This window comes from Mus musculus, chromosome 1 (assembly GCF_000001635.26).
Source record: "Mus musculus strain C57BL/6J chromosome 1, GRCm38.p6 C57BL/6J".
In the NCBI taxonomy this organism is placed as follows: Eukaryota; Metazoa; Chordata; class Mammalia; order Rodentia; family Muridae; genus Mus; species Mus musculus.
This window is the reverse complement of record NC_000067.6, coordinates 73,669,175-73,693,301: the sequence shown is the minus strand read 5'-3', so window position 1 is coordinate 73,693,301 and position 24,127 is coordinate 73,669,175. Positions and strand designations below refer to the sequence as shown.

Here is a 24,127-nt window from a genome sequence, read left to right as displayed (position 1 = left end):
CATCCAAAGGCTCCGCTCAGCTCCTAGTACAGTCAACTTTGGAATCAGAAGTTCAGCATATGAACCTCCGAGGGCATAGACTTTGGGTCGGTTGATGCCTTTTAGGCTTTTGAGCCAGTCTTGACTGAAAGCAGGAGTGACATCAATCTGTCTTAGAATTTGGCCCTCGAAGGCTGTGCTCTGTTCTGCCACCACACGGACTGTGGATCTGTGTCTCACCGAGTCTCTCCAGTGTAGGCCAGTGTTTGCCCAGTGCTCCATCACTGTAGACTCCCATGTAAGCCATGGTTAGTGACCACTTTGTCTTTAAGACCTTCTGGGATTAAATTTATCCTAACTAATCTTAGCACACAAGGATATTGATGCCACATTGGTTCCTGTCAACCCCTGGCTAGCCTGTCATACTTTTATTTACCATAGGATTCTGATTCCCATTTTCCAACCTCCAATTGGTTTTCAACCCTCTGTCCTCATCTCTCCATGTATAGGTACTTCTTTTTTGCCTTTTCTTTTGTATATGAAATTTCCCCTTCCATCTTAGCCTCAGTTTACATACACTTGTTTACCTGTCTTCAGAAGCATTTACTTTCTGCTTTTGGATCCTCAAACTGTGACACCCCACTGGATCATAACTATGGTCATTTCCTTCTTTATAAAAATATCTATTCTTGAGCTAAATCATCAATAGAGCCAGTTTAAATAATTTCTTTCCTAACTAGAAATAACACAGTATAGAAAAAAGGGGGCAGAATGTGGCCTGGTGGAGTTAAAATTATGGGAGGGAATATAAGAGACTCAGGTTCTGATCTTACTCATCATCGTGTATAGATAGGTCTACTTTGTACTGTATTGAATTTGATTGTTTTATTTTAAACCAGCTCTTTGAGTTCCATTGGAAAAAACCATTAAATGAATTTTGGCTTGAGATTAGAATAGTATTTCCGGCAATTTCCGAATGGCCCTTAACATATCTCCGTAGTTTTATGATATATATTTATATAGAGTGCCACACTCAACATTCCTGATTATAAAAATCAGAATTCCAGTCAACTTTGGGAAACTGTGAAGATGCTCTGTGTACTAGAGTACGAAATATATAGCTCTATGTAAACATAAGATGTGAAAGAGAAAGGATAAGTATTGGAGATGTGGACAGAGAGAAGGAGCAAAAGTGAGTAGTGGAGAGGGTGGACATGCTCTAAGCACACTGAAGTAAGTATGATATCATAATAAAACCGCTAGCTGCAATTAATATATGACGAAGACCCCCTCCCCACCCCATCCCTCATCTTTTCTCTATAAGAACTATATAACCCATGCTTCCCACCCCATTTCCCATGTTTGCCAGGGTGCATGGAGCAGTATTTATTTAAGGAGTGAATGGATCTCAATAGCCAGAACTATCCATTTTTTAAAGTTAATTTTATCACCTCACAAATGAATGCTGCTTTTATTTGAAACAATTATAAACCAGTCGTTGGTTTCAAAGTTTATAAAACAGAATAGTGTATCTTGAGGTAAAGTAGAAAGTTGATGGAGTCATAGCTCTTATGGAGACAGGGCTCCGTTACAGGCAGTGTAGGGATTCAGTCAAATCTGCCTCTCTCCGCCCCCATTTAGACTCATCGCTTTCCCTCTCCTTGTGTTGGTCTTATTGTCTCTAACAAAGGATAGATTTTCTGTCCTCCTTTAGTAACCCCCATCCCTAGGGTTCACAGGTCTCCCATTCCATCCTATAAAGGCAAAAAACCCAAACTAAACTAAACCAAAACAAAACAGCCCCCACATCCCTGTTCCTTTCTTCCTTGATTACACAGAATACCAGAGATAGACAGTCGTCTTGAGTGGGCTGCCAAAAGAAACAAATGTTCCATTATCAAGGATGTCAGTGGCATTTGCTGGCTTTGTTTTGTAGCAATATAGTCCTGTTGTTAATAAGCTGGGACTTAACCAAGTGATAATTGTTGCCTGCTAGAGGAAAGCCGTGCTCCCAGGGTGTCAAAGCCCAGCCTCCCGTGGTGAAGAAGACCCAAATGCAGACACAGTGGACTCCTCTCGTATATCACGTTTATATTATGATTCACATGAGTGACAAAGTTATGCTTATGAAGTAGCAACAAAAATAATTGTATGGTTGCTGGTCACCACAACATGAAGAACTATGTTGAAGGTCTGCAGCATTAGGAAGATTGACAACTACTGCTTTAGAGGAATTGATGCTATTTACTGAGGGTTTTTTGATGTCCACCCACTATTCTGGAAACAGTGTAATTTGGGATAGGTAAGGGTGGGGACTGGGAAATGGTGGGTTTGCTAACCAGAATGGAAATCAAAAGACTGTCTTCCTTTTGATTGTAGAAGGAGTCTTTATCATTTAGAAAAGACTGTTTTATACTTCAAGAATGTCCTATGATATAGTATTATAGTAACACTATATACTCTAAGATTATAATTTTCTATGAAAAGAACTATTTGTTGAAATTTTTATGACAGGCCTGATTTTCAGTATTTTAACCAGGTAAATTACCAAAATAGTGTAAGAATCGTGCACCTTTGTCTCCTTAACTAAACATTATCATTCAGCATTATAATAAAGAATTTTTACAACAGGTCATTTGTCATGTGATATATGTTGATTTTTATTTTGATGGAAGAAGATGACTATTCATTGACATGTATTTGATATGCATGATCAAACATGTTCATAAAGAATGTTATTGCATCATTAGACCATGTATGTATTCTGAATCAGTCTCCTTCCATGTCTACAGGGCCAGGGGAATAATTTGTGTCTACTATGTGCAATCTACTATATTGGACACTATGTATTGTGGTTTGAGTGTAAAGTGTTCCCCATAGGCTTGGTGTTTGTACAGTTGGTCTCCAGGTAACGATGCTGTTTGGGAAGGTTGTAGAACCTTTATCTGGTGGAGCTTTGCTGGAGGAAGTGGGCTCTAGGGATGACCCTAGATGCTTTATACCTTGGCTTCACCATCTGTCCATTTTCTTTTTCCTGAGTGTGAGTGCAGTATTAACCAGCCAATCTCTGTTTTTGATACTGTGATTTCCTGGACCTTTGCCTTATCTTTCTTACCATGATTGACTGGATCTCTTTAGAGCTGTAAACCAAAATATACCTCTCCCTTAAGCTGATCTTATCAGAGTTTTTAGTCACAGCAACAGAAGGGCAACTAAGACACTGTGTTCAACACTGATGTGTTTAATTTAACTTAATCCTTCACAATTATGCTATGACATACTCGAGTTTCTTTCAACTTGGAAGGGCTTGATGTTTGTGTGTGGGTTCTGGTGTTCCCTACCGTGCTGGCTAGCTTTATGGCAACTTGGTACAAGTTAGTGATTTTGGAAGAAGGATCGTCAGTTGAGAAAATGCCACTACAAGATTGGCCTGTGGTGTGTTGGGTGCCACATCTTGGCTGGTGGTCCTGGGTGCTGTAAGAAGGCAATCTGGCAGTCTGAGCACACTACAAGGATCAAGCCAGTAAGCAGCACTCCTCCATGGGCTCTGGATTAACTTCTGTCTCCAGATCTTGGGTTCCTGCTCAGATTATTTTTCATAGTGATGGACTTTGATGTGTAATTGTAAGCTCAAATAAATCTTTTTCCCACAAGGTTGTTTATAGTCTTATCACAGCAATAGAAACCCTAACTATCATACCCACTATGTTCTAGTAGGGTATAAAGCTGAACTTGAACTGTACTGGGTTTAGGCAGCTGACACAGCACTGGCAAAAAGCCAGGATTTGTTGACTAGATAAATTAGCAGATGGAGTGAACTGATATGGCTTGTTCAGGGACTCATGTCTATAAATACAGTATCTGTGGCTCTGAGTTCTCACCTGCTAAACAACTCAAGAGTCACCCATCTCTTGCTCTGTGTCTCCTATTTATTCATCTTCCTTTGTCATCATACTGCTTTGAGAGGGGGCCATATGATATTTCCAACAGAATACATGGCCTGAGATCAGGGTTCATCTCTGATTCACATCAAATGCCCACAGAAATATACATATACGTATACATATACATATACATATACAGATACAGATACAGATATATACAGATACAGATACACACACACATACACACACACACACACACACACACACACACATACAGTTAGTTGTGATATCTCCTTAAGCCTTTCCTGGCTGTAACCTTTCTCAGCCTTTTCCTTGTTTCATTTTGTATGGTCTCATTAATGTAGTCAAGCATGGGTTTGAACCTGTAACCTTCCATAGCCAAGCGTGGCCTTGAACCTGCCTCCTTTTCTGCTGCTCTCTGTGTGCTTTGAATAAGAATGCCCCCCCCCCGCCCCACACACACACAATAGACTTATGTGTCTGGATGCTTAGGAAGTGGCACTATTTGAAAGGATTAGGAAGAGTGCACTTGCTGGAGTAAGTGTGGCTTTCTTGGGTTTAGGCATGGCCTTGATGGAGGAAGTGTGCTACGTGAGGTGGGCTTTGAGGTTTCAAAAGCCTATGCCAGGCAGGCCCAGTATCTGTCTTCCTGCTGCCAGATCTGGACATAGAACTCTCAGCTACCTCTTCAGTACCATGTCTGCCCATGTGCCTCCATGTTCCCTGCCTTGAGGATAGTAGACTAAAGCTTTCAAACTAGAAGCAAGCCCTAACTAAGTGGTTTTGTTTATAAGAGTTGCTGTGGTCACAGCCATAGAAAACCGACCATGACATTCTTTGAGCTGTAAGTGTACAGGTGGTATTGTAAATGTATTATTTCAGGACAGGCGCTCCATTTGCAGTTGCTCTCTGTATTTTAACCAGTTGTGGCTGTCTGTAGTGATCTGTCTGCCACAAAAAGATTCTTTGACAAGGGATGAAAGCTGTACCTATCTGTAGGTATAAGGATAAGTTTTTAGACATCATCCTGGCTTATGAAAGTGGAAATAAGAGGTAGGTTCTCCTTAGGGTTTCATGGCTTCAACAGCCAGGGTTGGGTTTGCTAAGTTCACAGTTCTGGCATGACTTTCCTCTTACTGAGTGAACCTTGAGTCCAGTTAGGTGGTTGTTAGTTACTTCTGGGGTATAAGTGCCACTACTGCACCGTTCAGACTACCATGTCATTCTGTTCATTGTTCTGGCTCACAGGCACAGCTGGATAGGAGTATTGATCGCTTTTCTCTTTTGGTGGCTTGCATAGCACCTTCAGATGCTATGAGAGCTGGTCGTCAGGGAGGAAGCTGCCAAGTCAGATCCAAGTCAATTCGTCAATGACCTGTGCCCAAAGTGTGTGGTATCTTTGGGGTAGGATTGTACCTTCTTTTTCTAGAAGGCAGTGAAAGGCAATGGTAATAGCTTAAATTGTTTGAAGGTCTCTTGGAATCCCTTTTCAACAATTTGAAAGGTTTCCTATCCTATGGCTGTCACTGGGGTTTTTGTTGGGTAGTTTATGGATTTTGGGGAGCATTGCCATCCCTAGTGGTGTAATGTGTGTGTGTGTGTGTGTGTGTGTGTGTGTCTGTGTGTGTGTGTGTGTACTTCTATTGGCTGGGATCTACTCAGTGCCCAATCCTGATGACCTGAGTTCAGTACTCAGAACCCAAAAATTGTGAAAGCAGAAAAATGACTCCACAAAGTTTTCCTCTGACCTCCACAATGTGCCATGGTGTGCATATGTCCCCTCTTCATCATGCACAGATAAAAAAGATTTATTTTATCTTCCATGTTTTAAAATTCAACACTACATTATTCTGTTGTTCAAATTATTCCATTTTTAGCCATTCGGAGTTCTCTCAGGTGGTACCCACTGTCTTCCTGACATATCACTGTTTCTTCATTCTTTTGGAACTTTCTGACTCTGGGTACTGCAAGTTGCTCTGGGATCATCTCCTCTCTTCCCTCCCTGCTCTAGTTCATTAATCAGCTGTTTCTTTAAGGGGCCCTGGTTCTTTTTCATTTTTGTTGTTATTAGTATTAGAAACTAAGATCAGAGGAGGTGTTTCAGTAGTGGGGATATCTCAGAAGACAAGGCCTAGGTGCTGGCTCTACTTGGTACTATGAGAGGGTCATTGCTTCTAGGTCGTCTCAGAGGTGCCAACACGTGGGTGTGAACACTTTCTTGTAGAGCCACCAGTATCTACAGTAACGATGAATAGGAATTCCTATTGCTATCTCCCACTGTAATCTAGCACCATATTATTTATTCTAGCCTTGTCCTTTCCTTATCTCTCATAGCCAGGAAATCAGTTTCACCCACCCCCATTTATTTATTTGTACAACCTTGGTACATGACGCTTTAGAATTATTGACTCACACTTCCATGAGAAACCACTTCATCAGAGATAGCACAGCATACTGCTTATATATAGTTCTATTATGTACATTTAAAATTAAATTATTTTCCACTCAACAATAGACATATAGTGGTTCTTTCATAATGGTATTTCTTTAGTTTGAGTACACTTCATGTCATTTAAGTTAATATGGTAAGTTTATTCTTTCACTTTCCTTCAAATAATCCAATAAATTTATTTCCAATCTTGCCTTATTTTTTTTTTCAAGACAGGGTTTCTCTGTATAGCCCTGACTGTCCTGGAACTCACTCTGTAGACCAGGCTGGCCTTAAACTCAGAAATTTGCCTGCCTCTGCCTCCCGAGTGCTGGGATTAAAGGCGTGTACTACCACGCCTGGCCCAACCTTGCCTTATTCTCAATAGCTTTGTAGTATGAATCAAGAATCTGTATTTTGACCAATTTCTGAAAGGATAGATAACCACAGAGGGTACTAGTGGACAAAGAAAGCAGTCACCTTGGACATGCTGGGCTTTTCAGCTGTGATGGCTGCCTCCTGGCAGATGTTGGAATCTTTGGACCTGTCAGCATGCTGGCTGTGCCATCTTGATGACCAACAGAGTTAGGGCCTTTCTCAAAGGCTGGGGACCTCTTCTATTCTAGTCCTCATGTGGGTCTGGTGAGCAGCTCCATCTTTGAGCTGTCTGGGCATCTCCCACCGAGGTTGTGCTGAGTTGCAAAAACTCCAGAGCTCTGCCCCCTCCGCCTCTGGCATGATCTAAACATGTCAACCTTGCCACATGAAAGAGAGCTGCTTGTCTTTTAGAGCAGGTTGCCAATTGGATAACCAAGTATCATCCTCCCAGCCCATCATAAAACCTCCATTAAACCCTTTATTATGTCTCTCAGTCTGTAGCGCAAGCATGCCTTGGATGGAGGACAGTTGAAGGAGGTGCCATCTTCGACTCTTCAGCCCATTGCCTAAGGCTGTCTCCTCTGACATTTTAGAGGGCAGTCAGCTGCCTGGCAGTAGAGGGGCTTTCATTACCAAGCCTGACCTGACCTGTGTAATTAGATGCTCTTCCTAGACTCTGTCTCATGGCTGAATCACCCAGAGAAAGGTGCAGCTGCTAGATCCTGGGAAACCTTGAAACGGTTTGCTGACTCATTCCCTAGCAGGGAGAAGATGTGTTTACTAGGAAAACCATAGGGAAACTCGGCAGCTACATGGGTGATCAATTGCAGATCCTCTCAAATCACTATCAACAGCATTGTTCTAATTGTGTGTGTGTGTGTGTGTGTGTGTGTGTGTGTGTGTGTGTGGTCTCTTTGTATGGATTGTATTGGTGTGGTCTGTGGCCTGTGCTCCTTTGTGCTTCTGAGTAGGCAAAGTGTTAAAATCACTGTGACAGTCAACGCTCACTTCACAGTAAGTGAGAGCGAGTGAGGAAGGTCTGCTAAGACTAAAATGCAACCCGTAGGTTCTTGGGAGGGTCCTGGAGCTGAGGACAGCTTAGCCATTCACTTGACTCAAGGATCTTAGAAAAGACATATGATCTCTCTAATTTTTTTTCTTTAAAGAAATGGTATTTAGTAGATGAATGCAGAAAATGACTATGAAAGAATTTTGTAAACTTCCATCTTTTAAGCCAGTGTGCTCTTGGTTAAAAATGAAATCCTGGGTAATATTCTACCCTCTCGAGCCCACTCTCAGCCTTTGCTCTCTCATGCAGTTCACTTCCTTGCCAATGCTCACAGCGCAGAGTGCTCTCTCACCTGACCTCTACCCTGACATTGACCGTCTGCTTGTCTCCTCTAGGATTTTATCTCATTAGCCACTTATTTTCAGCACGCAGAACAATTTTTTTCCATGTATGTTTCTGTACTGGCTAGTTTTGTGTCAACTTGACACAGCTGGAGTTACCACAGAGAAAGGAGCTTCAGTTGAGGAAATGCCTCCATGAGATCCAGCTGTAAGGCATCTTCTCAATTAGTGATCAAGAGGGAAAGGTCCCTTGTGGGTGGAACCATCTCTGGGCTGGTAGTCTTGGGTTTTATAAGAGAGCAGGCTGAGCAAGCCAATAGAGGCAAGCCAGTAAAGAACATCCCTCCATGGCCTCTGAATCAGCTCTTGCTTCCTGACCTGCTTGAGTTCCAGTCCTGACTTCCTTTTGGTGATGAACAGCAGCATGGAAGTGTAAGCCGAATAAACCCTTTCCTCCCCAACTTGCTTCTTGGTCATGATATTTGTGCAGGAATAGAAACTCTGACTAAGACAGTTTCCTTCTCTGGTAAAACTGTATTATCAGTTCCACACTCTAGAATGTTCCTGTGCCCTTTCTCCTAGAATGCCCCATCCTCTCAATATGGAGCAACTCCATACATGTGTCATGTCCTACGTGTCTGTTTGACCACTGTCAACAACTGTTTGGCCATTTCAGCCCTTACAGGGTTTCTGACTTCTGAATTAGACCGTGTGTGCCTTTATATCATAGCAGTATCCCCAGTAGGACTGTATGGTCTGTTGGCCCAACACCTGCTCAGTAACTAATGTACTGATGTATTGCAACATCAGAGATACTAGGATCTGACTTCTGAAATCCTTTGCGTGGTTTCTTTATCAAGCGCTACCCTTCTTTCTTGGTTATATTTACTTATTTCATACTGTGTAGACAAAGGGAGGTCGGTGTGTTTGCTTGCTCTCCTCACCTCTGCAAGCCCTTCAGCGCATTTCAGGTATACTCACAGGGAGCTGTTGAAGAAATAGCTTCTTTCTGTGAATTTAGATGCCCAGAATTCATCTCTTTCATATAGTTCCCTGTTTCTAACATGATAGAAAGTCATCAGTACAGAGTAGGTCACTGCACCCTGGAAGAGTCTTCTTAGGTGTCCAAACATATGAACAGAAGAATGGGGGAGGCAGGAGGTAATTGATTTGTGAATCCTTTATCTGGGTGAACTCTCTTCAGGACCCTTTCCAAATGTGATAGTTAAAGTTCTGGGCATAACAAGAAGACCATAGAACATCTCAACCATCACTAATGCTTTATGTATTTTAAGGAGTGGAACACCCAGAATCCTTTCTGTTTCAACAGGGGACAGTGATGCCCTATGTTCAGAACGGCCACTACCCAGTTCTCAGCTACTGAGTAGCCATGAGGTTTCAGAATATCTAGTTGACTTCTCCAAGTCTCTGAATATTCTGACTGATGCACAGCAAGAGTTAACTGAACCACACAGTTAATGTTCAATACATGTTAGTTACTATTAGTATTAATGAATAACTTACTTTGCAAACAAGCCCTTAGTTATTTCTTTATCGCTGCTTCAGCCCTGGGTAAACTTTGGGAAGAATGTCCCTCAATGCTTTCATTGTCTTCCACTCACTTTTCTAGCCCAGCTCCTGTGGTCATCATTCATGTCGGTTTCACATTTCAGCATATTCCCTGACCCTGTGGTCTCAGCTCCATCATGAGCCTCTTCCACACCTCTTTCCTAGTTACAGATTTGGCACTTTGAAAGGCTCTCCCCTTTATTGGTGCCCCCCTTTAACAAGAGTTTCTGTTCCTTAGTTCTCTCTCTCATCTCTGATGTCTTTTTTTTTCCGTCTGCTCATAACACTTACCTGGTGTGATAAGAGAGAAAAAGAGAGAGGGCAGAGGGATGGGAGGAAAGAGGAGACTCACTACTCTCTGTACAGGTAATAGGAAACAGGCTTCTAATTTTTCTTGTACCAGGTCCCAAGCACAGACTGTGACATTAACTGTATTTGGTCTTAGATAACAACTCTATTCTGTAGGCACCACAGATCCTACCTCCTGGTGTGGCTGGATCTCATCATGGAGTTCTTCATCTCTCCAAGGACTATTAAAGGCCACTTTGCCTCGGCTCAACATTGACCTTATGTGCTACTTTTGGAATCTAACACCCACTCTACCCCTGTAAAAGTCACAGTGCCCTGATCTCCAGCACAGACCTGTGACTCACAGCTGATGAGTCTCCTTTTCCGTTGCTCTTAGCACTTAGCTTGTGTGACAGAACCAATTTGGTTAAAAAAAAATTTCTTTTTCTTCGATTCACTCCCCAGGTCCTGTGCCTGCTGTGTTCTCAATTGGTATGTTCTGGAAAACCTTGAAGTCACCCTTTTCTTTGAACTATAGTTTCACTCATCACAACTGTGTAAGTTTATGGAGTACACTGTGATATCTTGAAACATCCATGTGAAGTCTCTTGGGATGCGCAATGGCACCCAGAACATATTCCTCATATCTGTCTGGAACATTGTACCCACTGGCCATTCTCTCTTCATCCCCTCTCCTAGAGCCTCCCCCGGACTCTGGCAAACATCTCTCTATTCTCTCCTTCCTGGAGGTGACTCTTGGATTCTGCATGCAGGTGATTACGTGTTGCTTCTCTCTTGAGTTCTTTTCAGACTCTGGGATTCTTTATCCTATAGAACTCTGGTGACTTCTAGATGGTGTTGCAAGTTTTCCAAGCAATATTTCTCCTCTCTTTCTACCCTACCCCGACCCCCCCCCCAGCCAGACATTTATAGCTCTGCACCAAGCCAAATCCTTTGCTCAAAAGCATTTCTTGACTTTGCATTTGACTATTGACTGGGGTCCCAGATCACCAAATATCCCTTGGGTCCAGTATGCTTTGCCATCACCAAAGTTTTGCTTATGCTGTCCACTCGGCTTGGAATACATTTTTCTTTCCTCCAAAATGTCAAAATCCTCGCTAGCTAGCCAGGTCTTTCAGATGGCAACTCATTTGTAAAGTCCATTCTGATCTCTGAGGTGCAGAATTAATGAACTGGGCTCTCTCAGCATTCTGTTTATTCTTATGATGAGAACAGGGTCTGCCCAGGCCTCACTATGAAAGAGACCATCCTCCCTGCAGGGTGGAGAGCTGGATTCTAGTTTCTGGCTTTTATCATGTTTAAATGCCCTATCTTCTGTTAGCTCTCCTAGGGTCCAGCCCAGGATTTGCACTCAAAGGGCTTGCCACAAGTATTTGATGTTGGAGGCGGTTTGCTTGAGGTGTTGTTGGCCTGAAAGGTTTTCAAGTGACAGGTGGGATTCTTTTGAAATGAACTTCTCAGTCCTTGACTGGTGCAAGGCAGTTCAGGCTGCAGGAGGAGGCAATCTATGTGCTGATGGATGTGCCACCCCCACTCCTCCTCCACAGTCCCCCTTGGAACCAGTTACACAAGACTGACTGGATCCATAGTCCACACCCTCTGAACCCAAGTTATTAGAGATTTGGATAAATGTTGCCTTGTAGCTAGGGAGGTATGTTCATTATTACATAGCAAACCACCTGAGAGGAACAGATGAGTGCCTCTGTTCCCTTTACCACAATAAATGTCCCCATATATAATATATTATATTAATATGTAATATTATATATATTTACACACGTATATATGATTTTGCGGGTCATTTGCATATTCTTCTCTAATGCTTATTTTCTGTGCTGCCTGCTCTTTGTCTTCAGGGAGATACACAGTAGTGAAAAAGATCAGACCCAATTCCTTAAGAAAGCCGCTTGACACAGTTGATTACTTTGTCACATCTTCTTGCTTCAGATTTTGATGACTTTCCTACTTCTGAGTCCTCCTTCCTACACCTCCTCCTCTTCCTCCCTCAAAGAAGACCCCAGGCTTGCTCTTCTTGATCCTTTATCTAGTTCCATTGCTCCATACTGAAGACTTCTGCTTTATTTAAATTAATTGATTGATTAATTAATTAAATTTATTGGTAAATCTTGGTTCAGGCATTATCATTCCTGCTTTTTAAGATGTACAAAATACCATGGCTTTTACCCTACAATTTATATTAAAGTGAACTGTGCTAAAGAACTGTTGTTGTCTATTGTACAGAGGGAAGTAGAGTCCCACAGAGAGGCAGCCACAGTGATGGGAATAAGACTTAGGCATCTTGCTCCATATGCAGGGTTGTGGCCACTTATCTATGGCATGGAATGTTTACCCTCTTCAGGCAGGTGCAGAGCTTCACTCTTGAATCAGTACACGACGGCTTGGATTGACTTGCTGGCCCTTCTACTCAGATTAAAAACTCCACACACCTATTCCCTCTCTTCTGTCCTAAAAAATTCCATCTTCTTGATCTTTCTTTTGCCACACGCAATCTATTTCCTCCTTGAGAAACTCAGTTTACTTGCCACATATGCTTTCTTGTTTTCTACTCCAGATGAGTTTTCCAGTGGGAGGCGGTGGGGCCTGAAGGATCTGTAGAGCTAGTGTGTGAGGAGGGAAAGGGAGGCTGGGGCGACCCCTGCCTTTATGATTGTTATCCAGATTTGATCACTCTTTGGGGTTTCTAGCCAGGAAAGTGAGGGTGGCTTTCAGCTTCTAGGCACCTTGGACTTAATCCAGAGGTCAGTCTTGTCTCATTCTTCATTCTGCTTTTTGTCTCTTCTCCTGGTGATGGAGGTCTTGGTCACTTGCTTTCTTGTTGGATTCCCCAAATAGAAGCACCTCTATTTCTCATTTTCCCCTAGCTCCTACTAGGACAGATTTGTAGGCCAAATCTGAATAGGGAATCTCTGCTTTTTCAGTGTCATTTCTATAGAGTGCAGGGCTCTGGAGGCACAAAGGACCAGTTTTCATTGAAAATATTCTACCCATGCAGATGGACTCAGCCCTGACAGTGGGTCCACTAATGGATTGTCTTTCTGTCTAACTATGTCTTTGTTTTAGGAAGCAAAGTGTTTGGAGGGAGGGAGGAGTTAGAAGAAAATGACTTGGTTGACTGACCCTCAGAAGCAGGAAGAAGTGGAGCCCAAGGAAAACTGCCTGAACCTGGAATGAAGACAGAAGGAAGGGATGCAAATTGGCCCATAGTACTTACCCAACTTGCCTTCTACCTCATGACTATCCATCTATGTTCACAAGCAGGAGGATTTATGGAGTGAATTTTTTTTTTTTTACACTTCTCTACTCAAGGTTATAAGAAGCATTGTTTTCAAGTGGCTATGGTGATTCTTTAAAAACAAAATTAAGGCATCCTCCATAAAATGACTCCACTTTGGGATCCATGAGCTCCAGATGTCTGATGGCTAATTTTTACACTTCTTGTGTTCACTGTGGTATTTCCACACGTGGATGTGCTGTTGAATAAATGTTAAAAACCCCAGACTTATGGTAGAATTGGTCTTTGGTTAAGCATCAGAATTCTTTATGCAGTTTTATTAAACTAATAACTCCTCATGTGTTTGGAAGCTGCAGGTGTAGTTGGCCAGCTTGGCCAGCTTGGCCTACTTACTCTGTGCTGGCTTTCTGGATGACTTCGAGCCTCTTGATACTCAGCTGCCTCCTGCACTGCATCGTGGGGAGGTGGAAACAAAGAGTGCTCCTTTCCAGGGTCTCAGAGTCAGTGAGAAATTAGTGAAGCCCTTTGGTGGGAAAAATCCGTGTGAGACAACAAGGGGCCAGACTGACTACTCCTGAGCCTCTCTGTAGCCTGGGCAGCTTGGCTCTTCATCTTAGTGGGCAGTTGATTGTAATTCTCCTTTCTTGCAAAGTTAGGGATTTTTCTTGAAAGAAATAATTACCAGGTACTTTTCAATGTCGTCAGTGACTCATTCTTTGAAATGCTAACCTGAGGTTGTCTCCTTCAGAGAATAAAGTAATGATGGTAGCAATTTATTTCATAGTTAGAGTTAGGCCAATTAGCACTTCTTGCTCTATGCCCAGAACATAAATAAAAAAATTTGAAAGTCTCTTTAGGCCTTAATGGGTCCTGAAATTCCAGCACTTTTCTTTTAAATGCTTTTTTTTTGGCTTTCTCTTTTATTTATTTTATTGTTTTAATTATATATATTTAGGGGGTAGAATGTGGTAATTTGATGTATGTATACAATATGCAATGATAAAATTAGGTTAACATCTCCTTGGCCATTAACTTTTTTTTAATTAACATTCAATAGTTGAACATATTTATGGAGTGAAGTGTATTAGGGCTTGGATAGTGCAAAAGGAGTCTGAGATGCACTATATGGAGAAGCTTGGGGGCCAGTGTGCTTAAGTCTCTACCTAGCAGGTAGGAGGGATGCTTTGTAGGCCTTCAGAGTCAACAATCCATCTGCAAAGAGAAATGGAAAGACTTTCTTCTGGTCAATGTCCATGTTTCACTAGTCTTGTGGCATCTCAACGGTCCTGGGAAGGGTTCTTGTCTAACATATGTCACTCAGTTCTCTCATGACAAAACCTCGTTCATCAGTTCCCCTTTCAGAGCCCAGTTCGGCGCCCACACTTTGTCTCTGATCTTTTTCCAGTTTGCTTCCCACTGCTATTTCTCTTTGGTGTGTGAGGCAAGGGAAATCTGCTAAGATTCAGCACAAGAGAGGTAGAAGATACCTTGGAAATTGGTTGTATCCAAGTCTTTCATCTCATCAAAGATGAGAGACTGAGTGGGTTTGTGAAGGGTGAGTGGTATGCCTTCAAAAGACCCTATGGGCTGGTGGGCTTGTGGGGAGTTAAACTAAACCCAATGTCTTCCTAACTCCTTTCTCCTCTTCATTCCGTATCTTCAGATATTAAGATTTTAATTTAGTTATAGGAACCTGGGGCAGACTTGGGGTTCTGAAGCTTATAGTCTTGACACAGTACTTAAATGTCAGGCTGAATTTAATTCTCCCACTACCAATTCCTTATCCAGATCATCCATCCATTCTTGAGGGAACTGAAGAATGGTGGAAAACAAGTCCTCAGGCAACTCTCACAGAGGCCTCTCCTTCTAAGGGCATTTAAATCCCTTAGTTCTAAGCCTCAGGTTTCCCATCTGTCTTTAAATGAATGGAAATGCAGGGTTGGCAGGGTAAGTGTTCCCATGTCCAAAGGAGATGCTGCACTTTGGTGAATTCGAGACCTGACTGCCTTGCTCAGTTGTTCAGAACTGAAGTCTAATCACTTTTGGGTGAAAACTTCCCTTCACAGAGCTCCATAAGACGCCATGACTCTGTTAGCTAACAATTACTAGGTTTTAGCCTGTGTTGGTCTTAGCTTAAACTAGTTCTTTAAATTTGCTTATACATAAGTAAGTCTCAATTCTGTAGATGGGACAACTGAAATGAAACTAATACTCACTTGTGCACATCCTAGGGTTGTTAATATTAAATATTATTTTGCACGTCCAGTGTCTGCCCCAGAGTAAACAACTTGTCAGAATAATCTTTATTGCTGTTACTTCCTGACAACCAAGCATGATGGCACATGGTTATGGTTCCAGCACTTGGGAGATGGAAGGAAGCAGGAGGATTAGGAGTTCAAAGCAATTCTTGGCTATATGGCAAGTTTGTGGGCAGCCTAGGATCAACACACACACACACACACACACACACACACACACACACAGAGAGAGAGAGAGAGAGACAGAGAGAGACAGAGAGAGACAGAGACAGAGAGACAGAGACAGACAGAGACAGAGAGAGACAGAGAGACAGAGAGAGAGACAGAGAGAGAGACAGAGATACTGAGACAGAGATGGAGAGATTACATTTAAAAGATTAACTGACAGGCCACTGTATGGGCTTGATCCTGGACAAGTTGGGTCTGTCATAGTTCTAATTCCTCTGCCCACCCCACCCCCTGCCCCCAATATCTGTTCACCAGCGTTCTAGGACCTTCTTCTGGGACAGATCTACCTTCTCTGAAAGACAAGGGTACCGGCTAATATTTCTTCATGGTCAAGTCAAGAAACCCCTGGGGGAAGGGTGGCTCAGCATCTTTTGAGCTTATAAGTGAGAGCAGCTTTCTGCCCTCACCCTGGGCTAAGTTATTCTGAGGCTATAAAAAGATCCCTGTCCACTTCAAAGGGCTTTTTATCCGCTTATCCATACAGATCCTGTTCAACTCGTCTCATTTTCAAAGGCAAAACAAAACCCCTTGGCTGAACCTGGAGCTGGGCTCTTACCTTTCTTAAAATATCTCTAACTTCAATTAAACAGATCCCTCTTGGCTCCCTTTAGCAAGTGGGTTGTCTACAAAGAGTTCCTTGACACCCTTCTCCTCCCTCCTTCTACCCTTGTCCCTGTCAAAGTGACATGCCATTCTGATCTGCTTCAAATTTGTACTAAGTTAGGCAATGTCACTTGGGCCAGGCCTTGATGCTGCTGGACCTTGTAAGTGGACTCTTGTTTCAGAACACAGCAAGTTCTAAAACCCCTCTGTGCCGGAACAGAGGGATACTCAATTAAGTGTTGCATTGAAAGATGACCGCCTAGGTTTCTAGGTCTCCTCCTGCCACAGAAACTCTGTGTGAATCTGATTGAGTCTGGGTTTTATTTTTCTCTAAGTAAAGAAGGGAGAGAAGTATAATCACTCAAAATGATCTGTTATGATTTCTTTGCTACAGTTGCCTGATTCTAAACCCCCTTCCTAAGTGTGTATTCCCTGAGGTCAGGGAAAGTTGTCTTTAGATAGAATTTCTCAGAAACCATTAGTTTTTAATGATCATGCCTGAGTTCTCTTCTTATACACCTTTCCATCTTACAGAGTGGTATCCATCTGTCCTATGTACTATGTATGCATGTATGTATGTATGCATGCATGTATGTATGTGCTGTGTTTCTCTGCCATTGTTTAGCCTCACTGTCTTCCAACCACTTACCTGCCTTCTTCAGCTACAAGTATGTGCTCCAGGTGATCTTACACTATGCTACTACAAGAGGTAGATTGCCTGAATTTTGAACTCCCCAGCTCTGTTATAAAATCTTGGGAGTTTATAACCTATACCCTAAGTAGGATCTGGCTAATCCTCAATAAGCTAATTAAAAGAGACAAATTAAAAGTAGAAAGCAGAACAAGGAGATTTATCCAATGTGGAGTATTGTGAAGAGGGACAAAAAGATCTGGCAAACCCCTCAAGTCTTTCTTCAGAGTCTTGAAGTTAGATCAAAGTTTAAACAGAGGGCTGAGGAAGCAGCCATGTTTGAAAGTGACATCTAATTGAGGAGCAGACAAAGTGATGAATCAGAGGAAGATTTGACAGAATGAGTCAGAGATAGGATACACCCAACTCCCAGGAGAGAATCTATTTAAGGGCAGGCAGTTCAGGAAGAGAGAGAATCAGTCAGTAAAAGTCAATGCAGTACAGTGTAGTTGAGTTTGCTCATGAGTTCATGCAATTCAGTGCAGGTCAGCAGAGGCAGTTGAAGCCAGAGAATAAGATGGATCCAGAAGATTAGAACAAATTGCCAGAGTTAGTCTAAGGCTAAGCAGAACAATTTAGTGAAATGCTAAGAGAAATCAAATTTAATCAGGAGTTTGAATCAAAATAGCTGAGTTGAACCAGCCAGCCAGAGTTCTGAAAGAACTAGGAAGGGTGAGGTTATTCAGCAGCAAGCCTCTGAGATGACAGTTTTATCTGGGGAATAAAAATTACTTCTATAATCTTGTAAGGTGGTCTAACAAGTTGTTGGAATTGTGTAAAATCTCTTTTTGGGAGACAGGATATTCCTCTGGCTGTTGCTCTTTCCTTCACCCAGCACGAGGTTCCTAGGAAAATTCCCATTTCTTTGGGGTCAGTTATTTCAATAGTTTAGTAGTTAGACTAAAAGATATGGTCTCTTTAGAATCTCTTCATTTTTGCCAGTATGGTTACAGCTTCCCATGGGAACATAGTTTGTAGTTCTGAAAGAATCTGACAATGGCTCTGTTTCTGCTATACCACCCTCCTCCTCTTCTTGAGACAGGGTCTCACTCTGTAGCCCTGGTTGTCTATGTAGGCAAGGCTAGCCTTAAACTCACAGAGATCCCCGGTCTTTGCCTCCTGCTGGGATTAGCCATGTACCACTACACCTACCTTCAGCGACTTTTTGTTCAGATGACACAACTCAGAAGAACAGGAGAGATAGATCTGAGTGGGCGAAGTTTGACCAGTGGAAGCCAAGGGAAGGGAGTGTCCCTGCAAATAAATCCATGGCTTTTCTGTTTTGAATCTGTGCTCCATAACTTCTGTGTAGAGGCATTCAGAAAGATGGAATGAGCCTTTGGGCTTCTTGGTAGTGTTTAAGGCCACTGTCAGGTAGACAAGATATTATCTTTGCTTCTCATTCTTCCTTGAATCACATATATCCCTTGTGTCCTGGCTACCCTGGGGCTGGTCCCCCCAGTAAACTATTAATATTTAAGTCTCACATCAGATATTGTTTTCTAAGGAGATGACATTGATTCAAATCTGACTACTTCAAGTGTATTTACCCATGGAGACTACAGAAAGTTAGATCTGAAAGACTAATGCTGCCCAGTTGCCCATTTCTTTCCCTTAAAGTTATTTTGAGACAGTGTCTCATGTATCTTGGATAGCACTCAACTGCTATATGGTCAAGGATGGCCTTGAATTCTTGAACCTTCTGCCTCTACTTTCCAAGTGCTGAGATTATAGGGAAGCACCACTACCCTTGTCCCCATTACTTATTTTATCAAATATTGACATGCGGAATCAAAGAAAGGAAGTGAACTGCTCCAAATGAGTGGCTGGATTGGTACTTGGTACAAAGTCCCATTTCCTATGCTACAGACATTGGTTCTCAACTTGTGGGTCGTGATCCCTTTGGCACCTATCTCTTCCTCCTCCTCCTCCTCCTCCTCCTCCTCCTCCTCCTCCTCCTCCTCCTTCTCCTCCTCCTTCTCCTCCTCTTGAAATAGGGTCTCACTATGTAGACCTGGCTGTCCAGGAGCTCACTCACTATGTAGAGCAGACTAGCCTTAAACTCACAGAGATTCCCCTGGAATGTGTACTGCCACACCTCTGTGACTTTGGTTCAGACCCCTGTCTCCAAAAATATTTGTCTTATGATTAATGACACCAGTAAATTCACAGTTATGAAGTAGCAAGAAAATAATTTTATGGTTGGGGGTCACCACAACATGAGAAACTGTATTAAAGGGCTGCAGCAGTAGGAGGGCTGAGAGCCACTGTTTTAGGACCTGGAACACAGAGCTCAGTGAGGTCCTTCAGCCAGTAAGAACTCTGGAATGGTGTCAGTGTCTGAGCATAGCTTGTTCTTGGCTGGCTGCTGGGTTGGATGCTTCAATAACTTAGGGTCATGTAGGCAAACCAAGACAAAAAGTGTTTTATATGCGTACATGCTTTTGAGCAAGAAGATGCAGGCAGCATCCTGCATGGGAATGAGAACCAAAGAGACCCCAGGGGCTTTGGGATCAGAGCAAACCGAACTGATATCTTCACTTTCTTATTCAGACTTAACTGCATCCCCAATTCACTGCAGAGCTCCACAGGCATTCAGCGAGCCTCTTTAGAGTTAACAAATGAAGCTTTGTGCATAGCCCCATTTAAGTGGCTCCACTTTTTCCCAGGGATGAGAGTCACAGGCAGAGTGGGAGGGCTCATCCACATGGCTGGTGTCTGTTTTTAGGTTAAGAGGAGCAAAGAGAACAAGGGACTCATAGAAAGTGCCTGGAAAGAGGCTTGGATGGTGCATGTTGTTAACCTATCTTAACTTATGCAGATAATGAAACCAAAGTCTCAGAGATCACATGACCTGCTTAGGGTCAGGCAGCCGATTTGGTCAGACCTGGATTCTGAAATAGCTTAGTTTTCTAATGGAGAAAGGGCAACTCTGAAAAGAAAGTTAAGCTTTCCAAAAGGCTGGATAGGGTGAGATAGAAAGGAGCAGAGGGTCACCCTTTGTCTTCCCATCTGACATGGGGATGAAAGACAGTCCTGCTCAACCCCTTCACCTAACACCTTCATCTCCATGAAACTGCAGAACAGTCTTTGGCCTCGAGTCTTACAATGCCAACTTTTCTGGCCTTTTGCTGAGCTGTTGGAGAGAAAGCTGTGGGAAATGATAGGCTGCTAATTAAGATGAGGTAGGCAGTGAATCCCTGTCAACTGACAAGCTGCCTTGTTAATGGGGACCAAGACTGAGGAATATAACATTTCTGAGCTTCTGTCTCTTTATCTTTAAGGTGGAGTGAAACTATCTGATTCACAAGATGGTGAGATAGAACACATCCTACTTTGAAGAAGCCAAATCCAGGTAACCTGAGGAGGCACTTTCAATTTAGGATCATTCAGAGAGCGCTTAAGTCTTTACAAAGGTACAACAGAGTAGAAAGAGAGGGAGAGAGAGGAGAGGGGAGAGGGGAGAGGGGAGAGGGGAGAGGGGAGAGGGGAGAGGGGAGAGGGGAGAGGGGGAGGGAGAGGGAGAGGGAGAGGGAGAGGGAGGGAGAGGGGGAGGGGGAGGGAGAGGGAGAAGGAGAGAGGGGAGAGGAAAAGAGGGGAGAGGGAAAGAGGGGAGAGGGGGAGGGGGAGGGGGAGGGGGAGGGAGAGGGAGAGAGGAGGATAAAGCTGAGCCCCAATGTTAGTAGCATCCAGGCTAGAAGAAAAAGAGTGAGGACAGTGAGTAGAAGGGAGAATCATGATATGTGGTGGAGGCACTTTGGATGGGAGCTTCAGAAACTCCAATTCAAGGTGACCTTGCAGACAGGGAGCCAGGGAAACCTGTGGCGCCCTGCCCTCACCCTCCCTTTTCCCTCTAATCTTCTGCCAGGGTGCTGTCAGCCAAACCCAAGTGGGAGTTGGAGGGCAGGGAGCCTGCTGATGTCATTGGTACAGGTCAGCCCTTCAGAACAGAAAGGAGGGTGGAGAGAGGTAGAGAGAGGCAGAAGGAAGATAGCTGTGCAGGACACGCTACTTAAACTCTGAGGTCATTAACACATTTGTCAGACTCCGCGGTACTATCACAGGACTGAGGCTTGTGCCCTTCCAGATGCTACTGGTCTCATTAACTGACTACTTGCCTAAATCTTAGGCTTATGGGGTGGTGATCATATTGGTTATCATTGTTTACTATCTGCCTTTCACTTGGTACGTCTTAATTCAGGGGAAGACCTAATGCCTAGGTATCTGTACTGTGACCAGGTGTTGTTTACACTGGTAGCTCTTGTCTGACCTGTGCCTAGTTTATTTCTAAAGACAGTACTTTTCTAGAAGAGCCACAATGGGAAGGAAAGTGAATTTGGGTTATATGTGGGCTAAATGAGATACTGAGGAGGAAGGCCACCAAAACATAAAGAATGGCAGTTTGTTCTTTACAGATCCTAGAGAGACCAGGGCAGCCAATCATGTGGCCCCAAGGGGAAGATGGCAGACATCTGGGAAGCATAATTACCCAGTAGATGAGGAACTAGAAAGAGCGATTTAGGATAAAGGCATTCTTGGGAATGTCTCAGTACATTGTCTAAGCAGACTCTGACTTGGAGTTATGGGCAGCAGGCATGAGTCCCATGGGATTGAGGGATGGTTAAGAACGATGAGTTACTTTTCTCATCTCAACGGCCAAATATCTGACAGAAGCAACTTAAGGGAGGAAGGATTTAACTCAAGGGCAGACAGGAGGCAGAGAACTTGTGACAGAACCAGAGGTAGATATAACCTTCAAAGCTTGTGCCTGGAGACCCAGAAAGGCTCCATGTTTCAGAGATTTCATAACCCCTCAAAATAGCTCCACAAACTGAGAACAATTGGAGATTCAACATATGAGCCTATGTGGACATTTCACATCCAAATCACAATAGACATCTACTCAGTGTATCTGCATAGTCAGTGCATGCTATAGGGATGGCTGCTTTGCACTGAGTAGATTGTATCCAGCTGCCTCACAAGGAACTTGTTAACCAGAGAAAGCTATAGAAGGAACCATCTAGATCGCAGGAGGTTCACAGCTAGAAACTATGTCAAGGATAAGTGAGCTTTGTTTCTGGTTTGAGGAAGCTCAACATATATGCAGAATGGATGCCAAGGTGACATGAAGTCACAACTCATTATAGCCCATCTCTGACAGGACTATCTAAGTAATAAGGGTCCCACTCTCCCAAATTCTAGAGAATTTGGGATGTCTCAGAAGGGACATCCCAGCTGTAGCCATTGCTGTAACTGTCACCTGTTTCAGTGACACTGCCCAGTCTTGCTTTTTTCCCCTTCTCATAGGAGTTGATCTTGAGAATTGTTCCTTCAAGTCAGACCTACAGTAAGTCTGCCTCCTGGCTATTCTGAGCTGTGGCTTATACTGTGTGTGTCATTAAGGTTCACAGGTAGATTTTAAACCATTGCTAAGGATCAGCTTTATCCTTCCTTTTTAGTTGTGTGCTTTGGAAATCTAAATGAGGGCAGAGAATGTCCTTTACACGCCCCCCAAATGTACTGCCTGGCAAACTGAACCTTTTTTCTAATTTACACAGAGACTCTGTAGAGGCTCTTGAAGCCCTTGTCCAAGGCACATTTTTTTTTTTCCAAGCCAAGTGTCTCCATGGAAGCACTAGAAAAGAAAATCAAAATGTCTGAGATAAAGTTGGGACATCTGTTGAAACATTAAGAGCAGGTTGTCTCTTCTAGACACTTAAAAATGGTTGCCAAGCACAAGACTAATACAAGCCTCAAGATGTTGTGCTTGGGCTTTTTCTTGCATCTTAGGTGTTCTTCCTGGAGTTCGATCATTTCATGGGCAATGCATAGGGTTTGTAGGGCTTGCATCTGATTTTGAGTGTAGTTCTCTTACTCAAGAGAATTCATTTTTCTCCTTGACAGTTAAAGACAGTACTATAAAGTATATAGTAGTGTAAGGACTGTATTACTTATCTGTGGTCATTGGAGATGACTCTAAAGAACACTGCATTAATGTAAAGGCCTCTCCTTATTTACTTCACCAGTCATTTTGTGTTCATACACATGTATATTATATATGAATATATTCTCCCCCATGCTTCCCTGCTCTTCATTTTCTCATCCCTCCCCCTCTTCCTTCGGTCCCCTTTGTCTACCTAGAAAGTTTTAATTCTATGTTCACATCACACACACACACACACACACACACACACACACACAAATATATGAAAGTAGAATGTATTTTTGTGTATGTGTGACTTTATGTATCTATTTAAAATCTAGGAAAAGCAAATAAGAGAAAATATACTATACTAAGTTCAAATAAATAGAAATACCCAGTAGATATGAAATAATACTCAGCCTTCCTACTCATCAAAGAAATACAAATAAATGGAGGGTCCATCTTACCCTAGGTATAATGACAGTCATAAAACAAAACAAAACAAAACAAAACAAAACAAAACACCCAGCAAGGACTCTGGAGAGGGATGTGGGGAAGGACCTTTATTCACTGCTTGTGTGGATGTAGATCGATCCAGCCACTATGGAAGCCAGCACAAAGTGTCTCCTCCATTTGATGCACTTTGGTATTTCCCTGAATGATTCAAATCAATGCACCACAGGGACACTCAAGCACCCATATTTACTATAGCACTATCCACAAAAAATAAGCTATGGCACTAACCTAGGTGTTCACCAACTGAGGCTAAGAGAAATATGGCATTAAAGAAGAAAGTCATATCACATGTGACTGGCAATAATCCCATTAAGTAAACTAGGCTTTTTTAAGTATCAGGAAGTCAATGTGGGGAGGGAAAGTCCTTCCCCAGGCTTTGAAGCTCATCATCTTTGAACTGCAGGTCAGTGGCATTGACAGCTGCCTTTACTTCCACTTAAGCTGGCATTTTATCTAGGTGGTGAAGCAATTCCCAGGAGGGGAAGTTAGGAGGACCAGGACAATCTCAACAGGCCCAGTTCTTTTTCTCTTAGACAACCTGAAAAGAGCCTAGCAGTGGGTGTGCATCTTCTCTCCTTGGCTCCACCCCAGGGTAGGTTGTGTAGAGGCCATAGGGAGTACTTCTTTGATGGAGCTCCAGAGAGAGGCCAGTCCCCTTGACCAGTGGCAGGGGTTCTATTTCATGCAGATATCTCTCATCTTTCCTTTTCTTAAGACATCCCAGCAGGAGATTAAAG

The 24,127-nt window shown here is 42.9% G+C and overlaps 1 long non-coding RNA gene across 1 annotated transcript in view; it reads left to right on the top strand.

The window, feature by feature from the left end:
- Positions 1-24,127, top strand: part of 6030407O03Rik (RIKEN cDNA 6030407O03 gene) — a 246,086-nt gene that overhangs the window by 171,165 nt on the left and 50,794 nt on the right. Inside the window, exon 7 of the long non-coding RNA NR_045311.1 lies at positions 20,236-20,306. This is a non-coding gene — a long non-coding RNA (RIKEN cDNA 6030407O03 gene). The remainder of the gene's footprint in view (positions 1-20,235; positions 20,307-24,127) is intronic.